Source organism: Cyanistes caeruleus, chromosome 17 (genome assembly GCF_971803275.1).
Source record: "Cyanistes caeruleus chromosome 17, bCyaCae1.hap1.1, whole genome shotgun sequence".
NCBI classification, from domain to species: domain Eukaryota; kingdom Metazoa; phylum Chordata; class Aves; order Passeriformes; family Paridae; genus Cyanistes; species Cyanistes caeruleus.
In genome coordinates, this window is record NC_141717.1 from 34089 (window position 1) to 44008 (window position 9920).

General features: G+C 50.0%; 1 long non-coding RNA gene across 1 annotated transcript; it reads right to left on the reverse strand.

Annotated features, from left to right (window-relative positions):
• Positions 1-4570: 4570 nt before the first annotated feature.
• On the reverse strand, positions 4571-8801 carry LOC147649966 (uncharacterized). The gene is made up of 5 exons (XR_015277241.1): positions 8622-8801; positions 8299-8532; positions 5462-8007; positions 5139-5372; positions 4571-4847 (listed from the first exon to the last, which is right to left on the reverse strand). It is a non-coding gene; the product is annotated as an uncharacterized LOC147649966 (long non-coding RNA).
• Between the last annotated feature and the right edge of the window lie 1119 nt (positions 8802-9920).

A 9920-nucleotide genomic window follows, 5' to 3' on the forward strand; every position in this document is an offset into this window, starting at 1 on the left:
TTCTCCACTGCTGAAACACTGAACAACACCTGGGCAGGCTGAGGATGCAGAGCAAAACCTGCAAATATCTACTGCTGATCGTGATCCTGGGGAATGCAGCTAAAGCCAGCCAAAAGCAATTTCTGGAAAGTCAAGCCTGCTTTACGTTTTCTGGAGTTTGCTTGTGCCAACTTCACCAGTCATTTCTAAAAAAGGAAAAGAAACTCCAAGCAAAAGAGAGAAAAACACAAAGAAACCAACCCAAAGAAACCAATCAAACAAACAGATAAAACACCCCCAATCAAACCAAAGGCAATGAGAAGTTAGGACTAGTTTTAAGGATATCACAGCAGGCGAATGGCTGCTTCCTACTTGGATCACCATCCAAAGCCACCTAGAACAACTTGTCCAAAACATATCCAACAGGACAAATGGAAAAAGTGATCCATGGCAGCTCTGCATTGTGGTGAAGGATGAGCATGCAGTGGTCCAGATGCAGCATTGCTCACCCTCCAGGCTGCTGTTTGCTCTGCTGAAAGACTCTTGCAGGACTCTTGTGGCCCCTCTCCATGCAATGGAAATCCTTGCCACAGCTCTCAGTTGAGGCACTGGCATTTCCAGAGCCAGATTCAGGCACAATCCTACTGCCTGCTGAGCATCTGGGAAAGGTGCTGAGCATCTTCAGGCCTAGAAGCACAAAAGAGCTCAGGCTCTCCCCGAACTGGGTTTTCAGGGCAGCTTTCCATATCTCTGCAAGATTTCTTCATCCCTCAACACGTCTGACTTTATTATGTCCAACGATGCATTTGGGTTTCTTCCGTCCTCTTGTGTGCCCGTGAGTAACCTTCCACGTGGATGAAGGAGATTGTGTACAGGACAATTGATTGCGGCATTGCCATTTGGCTTCACTGTCACTCAGCTGAACACGGTCCTTATCTAAGAAGGACTTCCAAGAAATGGGTAGGAGTTTTGGCTGTGAGAGGAGCAGAAAGCACATTTTCTACAGCAAATTGCTAGCTGATGCACTTTCCTCCCTGCCAAAATAGTGATTGCCATTCATCTTCCTGGGAAGAATGTAAAGACCCATTCAGAGATGCCAGGTTCAGCTGGCCTGTGGCTTTGTGTGCCTCATTTCACATGTCCAATTTCAAGGGCCACTAAAAGAGACTCATGTTTGCCTTGCTACCCACAAGTGCTGTAGGTATTTCCAGGAGAAGAGGGAAAACATCGCTGTCCTGTGGTGTGGTAGAAATGCCACCACAACTGTGATTGTGTGAGCAAAGCCAGCCAGTGCTTTTTGGGGCAGCAGCAGCAGCTGAGAGTGTGGCAGAGCGGTTGTGATACTCTTTTTAGAGTCCTGCAAACATTGTTCCCGAAACAAGCCACAGCTTTGCAAATGTGCCCGAAGAAAATGCAAAGAGAACTGGGGTGTGAAAATCAAAGACTGTTTATCTGTAGAAGAAAAGGAACAAGAATGAACTACACCACATATTTACACTGTAAGAATATTGGTAACAACAACAACAACAACAACCACAACAACAACAACAAACTATAGAACCTATTTACCTGAGAACAGCTCTAACAAAACTCTATGAAACGTATTTACAGACAACTTAAACAAACTCTAAAACCTCTATCCTGAACACAACAACTGTAAAACGTATGTACAGCAGGGTGGCATCTGTGTCTGTGATGTCCCTAAGTCCTGGAAGAAAAACAAGTAGCACGGTCAGTGCAGTCAGGCACGGAAGGGTGTTCCATGTGCTGCCGGGCTGGGACACTGGCCCAGTGGGACTCTGCTGCCAGAAGGGAGCCTGGCTGGGGGCTGTGGCCCAGGCACTGGAACAGGGCTTGTGTGGCCCACAGCAAGCCCAGGCCAGGCCAGGGATGGCCAGCAGAATCCAGTGCATGGGCTAGCGTGTCCCTGAGCAGGAAGTGCCCAGCCCGGCCCCAGGCTGGCAGCAGGGGCCCCACTCTGCCTGTGGGGAGCACCTGCCTGTTCTGCTGCTGGCATCGGTCTTCATCCCAAGACCATGTCTTCCTCCTTGTCTTTTAGATCAATATCCATCTCTTCAACATAATCTTTCGTTTCCACCTCCATCTCTTCCTCTGTCTCGTACATATCCACATCCATCTCTTGCTCTCCAGTATCCTCTCCGTCCACTTCCATGGCTTCTTCTCTATCAGTCTGTGTATCGACGTCCGTCTCCTCCTCTCCGTCTGTGCCAGCCTGCAGAGGTAGCAAAATTTCCCAGCCTGTCCCACAGAGCTCCAGCCCAGCCAGGCAGCTGCGGGGTGTCCGCCTCCGTGGAATAGTACCATAGCTCTTTTGGAACAAATGCAGACATCCTGCAGGGATGGAGAGCAAAATCCAAGCGATGGGGAGCTTTGGGGACTGCTGGGGGAATCAGGGAGCAGGTGGCAACAAGGTGACAGGGGTAGGCTTGGAGCAGGGTGAATGAAGAGCGTGCTGGCACAAGGAGCCAAGGGTTGTGTTGTGGCCGTTGCTGGATGCTGGAAGTTCTAGCTGGAGCGTGCACTGTGACATCACCGCCAGGAGTTCAGGCCCAGGCTGAAGTGGACAACGGAGACCGTAGAATGAATGATGGAATCCCTGGGTGCTTGGGCTTGGAAGGGACCCTAAAGACCATCTTGTTCCAAGCGGAGCGATCTTCCCCTAGAATAGGTTGCTCAGAGCCCCGCTCCCAGCTGGCCTTGGATGTTGCCAAGGATGGAGCATCCCCAGCCTCTGTGCACAGCCTGGGCCAGTGGCCCAGCAGCCGGAGTGGAAAAGAGCAGCTTCATTAGATCCAACTTCAAGCTCACTCCTGCAGTTGAAAGGCTTCTCCTCCCTGTGCCCATCTTTCCTAGAGCTGCAGGGAGGCCTCGCCAGCCCCCTTCTCTTTCCAGGCTGAGCATCCCCAGCCCCACACGGACAGCAGTCCGATGCGTGGCAGTCAAGGCTAAAGGGTAGCAAATGGCTACATCAGGAAGTGAGAGATGGAAGCTTTTGGAGATGGAAGCTTTACCTCTAAATGTAGAAAAGAAAGAGAAGTGGAGGGGGAAATGGTGGGACTCTGGCTCTGTTCTAACTGGCGAAGATTTTCTTTTCTTCTTTTCTGTCGTGCTAACCCAAGTTCTGTTGTTTGAAAGGAGGTTTAGCAAAATATCCATCGTCTTCTCCACTGCTGAAACACTGAACAACACCTGGGCAGGCTGAGGATGCAGAGCAAAACCTGCAAATATCTACTGCTGATCGTGATCCTGGGGAATGCAGCTAAAGCCAGCCAAAAGCAATTTCTGGAAAGTCAAGCCTGCTTTACGTTTTCTGGAGTTTGGTTGTGCCAACTTCACCAGTCATTTCTAAAAAAGGAAAAGAAACTCCAAGCAAAACAAAGAAAAACACAAAGAAACCAACCCAAAGAAACCAATCAAACAAACAGATAAAACACCCCCAATCAAACCAAAGGCAATGAGAAGTTAGGACTAGTTGTAAGGATATCACAGCAGGCGAATGGCTGCTTCCTACTTGGATCACCATCCAAAGCCACCTAGAACAACTTCTCCAAAACATATCCAACAGGACAAATGGAAAAAGTGATCCATGGCAGCTCTGCATTGTGGTGAAGGATGAGCATGCAGTGGTCCAGATGCAGCACTGCCCACCCTCCAGGCTGCTGTTTGCTCTGCTGAAAGACTCTTGCAGGACTCTTGTGGCCCCTCTCCATGCAATGGAAATCCTTGCCACAGCTCTCAGTTGAGGCACTGGCATTTCCAGAGCCAGATTCAGGCACAATCCTACTGCCTGCTGAGCATCTGGGAAAGGTGCTGAGCATCTTCAGGCCTACAAGCACAAAAGAGCTCAGGCTCTCCCCGAACTGGGTTTTCAGGGCAGCTTTCCATATCTCTGCAAGATTTCTTCATCCCTCAACACGTCTGACTTTATTATGTCCAACGATGCATTTGGGTTTCTTCCGTCCTCTTGTGTGCCCGTGAGTAACCTTCCACGTGGATGAAGGAGATTGTGTACAGGACAATTGATTGTGGCATTGCCATTTGGCTTCACTGTCACTCAGTTGAACACGGTCCTTATCTAAGAAGGACTTCCAAGAAATGGGTAGGAGTTTTGGCTGTGAGAGGAGCAGAAAGCACATTTTCTACAGCAAATTGCTAGCTGATGCACTTTCCTCCCTGCCAAAATAGTGATTGCCATTCATCTTCCTGGGAAGAATGTAAAGACCCATTCAGAGATGCCAGGTTCAGCTGGCCTGTGGCTTTGTGTGCCTCATTTCACATGTCTAATTTCAAGGGCCACTAAAAGAGGCTCATGTTTGCCTTGCTACCCACAAGTGCTGCAGGTATTTCCAGGAGAAGAGGGAAAACATCGCTGTCCTGTGGTGTGGTAGAAATGCCACCACAACTGTGATTGTGTGAGCAAAGCCAGCCAGTGCTTTTTGGGGCAGCAGCAGCAGCTGAGAGTGTGGCAGAGCGGTTGTGATACTCTTTTTAGAGTCCTGCAAACATTGTTCCCGAAACAACCCACAGCTTTGCAAATGTGCCCGAAGAAAATGCAAAGAGAACTGGGGTGTGAAAATCAAAGACTGTTTATCTGTAGAAGAAAAGGAACAAGAATGAACTACACCACATATTTACACTGTAAGAATATTGGTAACAACAACAACAACAACAACCACAACAACAACAACAAACTATAGAACCTATTTACCTGAGAAGAGATCTAACAAAACTCTATGAAACGTATTTACAGACAACTTAAACAAACTCTAAAACCTCTATCCTGAACACAACAACTGTAAAACGTATGTACAGCAGGGTGGCATCTGTGTCTGTGATGTCCCTAAGTCCTGGAAGAAAAACAAGTAGCACGGTCAGTGCAGTCAGGCACGGAAGGGTGTTCCATGTGCTGCCGGGCTGGGACACTGGCCCAGTGGGACTCTGCTGCCAGAAGGGAGCCTGGCTGGGGGCTGTGGCCCAGGCACTGGAACAGGGCTTGTGTGGCCCACAGCAAGCCCAGGCCAGGCCAGGGATGGCCAGCAGAATCCAGTGCATGGGCTAGCGTGTCCCTGAGCAGGAAGTGCCCAGCCCGGCCCCAGGCTGGCAGCAGGGGCCCCACTCTGCCTGTGGGGAGCACCTGCCTGTTCTGCTGCTGGCATCGGTCTTCATCCCAAGACCATGTCTTGCTCCTTGTCTTTTAGATCAATATCCATCTCTTCAACATAATCTTTCGTTTCCACCTCCATCTCTTCCTCTGTCTCGTACATATCCACATCCATCTCTTGCTCTCCAGTATCCTCTCCGTCCACTTCCATGGCTTCTTCTCTATCAGTCTGTGTATCGACGTCCGTCTCCTCCTCTCCGTCTGTGCCAGCCTGCAGAGGTAGCAAAATTTCCCAGCCTGTCCCACAGAGCTCCAGCCCAGCCAGGCAGCTGCGGGGTGTCCGCCTCCGTGGAATAGTACCATAGCTCTTTTGGAACAAATGCAGACATCCTGCAGGGATGGAGAGCAAAATCCAAGCGATGGGGAGCTTTGGGGACTGCTGGGGGAATCAGGGAGCAGGTGGCAACAAGGTGACAGGGGTAGGCTTGGAGCAGGGTGAATGAAGAGCGTGCTGGCACAAGGAGCCAAGGGTTGTGTTGTGGCCGTTGCTGGATGCTGGAAGTTCTAGCTGGAGCGTGCACTGTGACATCACCGCCAGGAGTTCAGGCCCAGGCTGAAGTGGACAACGGAGACCGTAGAATGAATGATGGAATCCCTGGGTGCTTGGGCTTGGAAGGGACCCTAAAGACCATCTTGTTCCAAGCGGAGCGATCTTCCCCTAGAATAGGTTGCTCAGAGCCCCGCTCCCAGCTGGCCTTGGATGTTGCCAAGGATGGAGCATCCCCAGCCTCTGTGCACAGCCTGGGCCAGTGGCCCAGCAGCCGGAGTGGAAAAGAGCAGCTTCATTAGATCCAACTTCAAGCTCACTCCTGCAGTTGAAAGGCTTCTCCTCCCTGTGCCCATCTTTCCTAGAGCTGCAGGGAGGCCTCGCCAGCCCCCTTCTCTTTCCAGGCTGAGCATCCCCAGCCCCACACGGACAGCAGTCCGATGCGTGGCAGTCAAGGCTAAAGGGTAGCAAATGGCTACATCAGGAAGTGAGAGATGGAAGCTTTTGGAGATGGAAGCTTTACCTCTAAATGTAGAAAAGAAAGAGAAGTGGAGGGGGAAATGGTGGGACTCTGGCTCTGTTCTAACTGGCGAAGATTTTCTTTTCTTCTTTTCTGTCGTGCTAACCCAAGTTTTGTTGTTTGAAAGGAGGTTTAGCAAAATATCCATCGTCTTCTCCACTGCTGAAACACTGAACAACACCTGGGCAGGCTGAGGATGCAGAGCAAAACCTGCAAATATCTACTGCTGATGGTGATCCTGGGGAATGCAGCTAAAGCCAGCCAAAAGCAATTTCTGGAAAGTCAAGCCTGCTTTACGTTTTCTGGAGTTTGGTTGTGCCAACTTCACCAGTCATTTCTAAAAAAGGAAAAGAAACTCCAAGCAAAAGAGAGAAAAACACAAAGAAACCAACCCAAAGAAACCAATCAAACAAACAGATAAAACACCCCCAATCAAACCAAAGGCAATGAGAAGTTAGGACTAGTTGTAAGGATATCACAGCAGGCGAATGGCTGCTTCCTACTTGGATCACCATCCAAAGCCACCTAGAACAACTTCTCCAAAACATATCCAACAGGACAAATGGAAAAAGTGATCCATGGCAGCTCTGCATTGTGGTGAAGGATGAGCATGCAGTGGTCCAGATGCAGCACTGCCCACCCTCCAGGCTGCTGTTTGCTCTGCTGAAAGACTCTTGCAGGACTCTTGTGGCCCCTCTCCATGCAATGGAAATCCTTGCCACAGCTCTCAGTTGAGGCACTGGCATTTCCAGAGCCAGATTCAGGCACAATCCTACTGCCTGCTGAGCATCTGGGAAAGGTGCTGAGCATCTTCAGGCCTACAAGCACAAAAGAGCTCAGGCTCTCCCCGAACTGGGTTTTCAGGGCAGCTTTCCATATCTCTGCAAGATTTCTTCATCCCTCAACACGTCTGACTTTATTATGTCCAACGATGCATTTGGGTTTCTTCCGTCCTCTTGTGTGCCCGTGAGTAACCTTCCACGTGGATGAAGGAGATTGTGTACAGGACAATTGATTGCGGCATTGCCATTTGGCTTCACTGTCACTCAGTTGAACACGGTCCTTATCTAAGAAGGACTTCCAAGAAATGGGAAGGAGTTTTGGCTGTGAGAGGAGCAGAAAGCACATTTTCTACAGCAAATTGCTAGCTGATGCACTTTCCTCCCTGCCAAAATAGTGATTGCCATTCATCTTCCTGGGAAGAATGTAAAGACCCATTCAGAGATGCCAGGTTCAGCTGGCCTGTGGCTTTGTGTGCCTCATTTCACATGTCCAATTTCAAGGGCCACTAAAAGAGGCTCATGTTTGCCTTGCTACCCACAAGTGCTGTAGGTATTTCCAGGAGAAGAGGGAAAACATCGCTGTCCTGTGGTGTGGTAGAAATGCCACCACAACTGTGATTGTGTGAGCAAAGCCAGCCAGTGCTTTTTGGGGCAGCAGCAGCAGCTGAGAGTGTGGCAGAGCGGTTGTGATACTCTTTTTAGAGTCCTGCAAACATTGTTCCCGAAACAACCCACAGCTTTGCAAATGTGCCCGAAGAAAATGCAAAGAGAACTGGGGTGTGAAAATCAAAGACTGTTTATCTGTAGAAGAAAAGGAACAAGAATGAACTACACCACATATTTACACTGTAAGAATATTGGTAACAACAACAACAACAACAACCACAACAACAACAACAAACTATAGAACCTATTTACCTGAGAACAGCTCTAACAAAACTCTATGAAACGTATTTACAGACAACTTAAACAAACTCTAAAACCTCTATCCTGAACACAACAACTGTAAAACGTATGTACAGCAGGGTGGCATCTGTGTCTGTGATGTCCCTAAGTCCTGGAAGAAAAACAAGTAGCACGGTCAGTGCAGTCAGGCACGGAAGGGTGTTCCATGTGCTGCCGGGCTGGGACACTGGCCCAGTGGGACTCTGCTGCCAGAAGGGAGCCTGGCTGGGGGCTGTGGCCCAGGCACTGGAACAGGGCTTGTGTGGCCCACAGCAAGCCCAGGCCAGGCCAGGGATGGCCAGCAGAATCCAGTGCATGGGCTAGCGTGTCCCTGAGCAGGAAGTGCCCAGCCCGGCCCCAGGCTGGCAGCAGGGGCCCCACTCTGCCTGTGGGGAGCACCTGCCTGTTCTGCTGCTGGCATCGGTCTTCATCCCAAGACCATGTCTTGCTCCTTGTCTTTTAGATCAATATCCATCTCTTCAACATAATCTTTCGTTTCCACCTCCATCTCTTCCTCTGTCTCGTACATATCCACATCCATCTCTTGCTCTCCAGTATCCTCTCCGTCCACTTCCATGGCTTCTTCTCTATCAGTCTGTGTATCGACGTCCGTCTCCTCCTCTCCGTCTGTGCCAGCCTGCAGAGGTAGCAAAATTTCCCAGCCTGTCCCACAGAGCTCCAGCCCAGCCAGGCAGCTGCGGGGTGTCCGCCTCCGTGGAATAGTACCATAGCTCTTTTGGAACAAATGCAGACATCCTGCAGGGATGGAGAGCAAAATCCAAGCGATGGGGAGCTTTGGGGACTGCTGGGGGAATCAGGGAGCAGGTGGCAACAAGGTGACAGGGGTAGGCTTGGAGCAGGGTGAATGAAGAGCGTGCTGGCACAAGGAGCCAAGGGTTGTGTTGTGGCCGTTGCTGGATGCTGGAAGTTCTAGCTGGAGCGTGCACTGTGACATCACCGCCAGGAGTTCAGGCCCAGGCTGAAGTGGACAACGGAGACCGTAGAATGAATGATGGAATCCCTGGGTGCTTGGGCTTGGAAGGGACCCTAAAGACCATCTTGTTCCAAGCGGAGCGATCTTCCCCTAGAATAGGTTGCTCAGAGCCCCGCTCCCAGCTGGCCTTGGATGTTGCCAAGGATGGAGCATCCCCAGCCTCTGTGCACAGCCTGGGCCAGTGGCCCAGCAGCCGGAGTGGAAAAGAGCAGCTTCATTAGATCCAACTTCAAGCTCACTCCTGCAGTTGAAAGGCTTCTCCTCCCTGTGCCCATCTTTCCTAGAGCTGCAGGGAGGCCTCGCCAGCCCCCTTCTCTTTCCAGGCTGAGCATCCCCAGCCCCACACGGACAGCAGTCCGATGCGTGGCAGTCAAGGCTAAAGGGTAGCAAATGGCTACATCAGGAAGTGAGAGATGGAAGCTTTTGGAGATGGAAGCTTTACCTCTAAATGTAGAAAAGAAAGAGAAGTGGAGGGGGAAATGGTGGGACTCTGGCTCTGTTCTAACTGGCGAAGATTTTCTTTTCTTCTTTTCTGTCGTGCTAACCCAAGTTTTGTTGTTTGAAAGGAGGTTTAGCAAAATATCCATCGTCTTCTCCACTGCTGAAACACTGAACAACACCTGGGCAGGCTGAGGATGCAGAGCAAAACCTGCAAATATCTACTGCTGATCGTGATCCTGGGGAATGCAGCTAAAGCCAGCCAAAAGCAATTTCTGGAAAGTCAAGCCTGCTTTACGTTTTCTGGAGTTTGGTTGTGCCAACTTCACCAGTCATTTCTAAAAAAGGAAAAGAAACTCCAAGCAAAACAAAGAAAAACACAAAGAAACCAACCCAAAGAAACCAATCAAACAAACAGATAAAACACCCCCAATCAAACCAAAGGCAATGAGAAGTTAGGACTAGTTGTAAGGATATCACAGCAGGCGAATGGCTGCTTCCTACTTGGATCACCATCCAAAGCCACCTAGAACAACTTCTCCAAAACATATCCAACAGGACAAATGGAAAAAGTGATCCATGGCAGCTCTGCA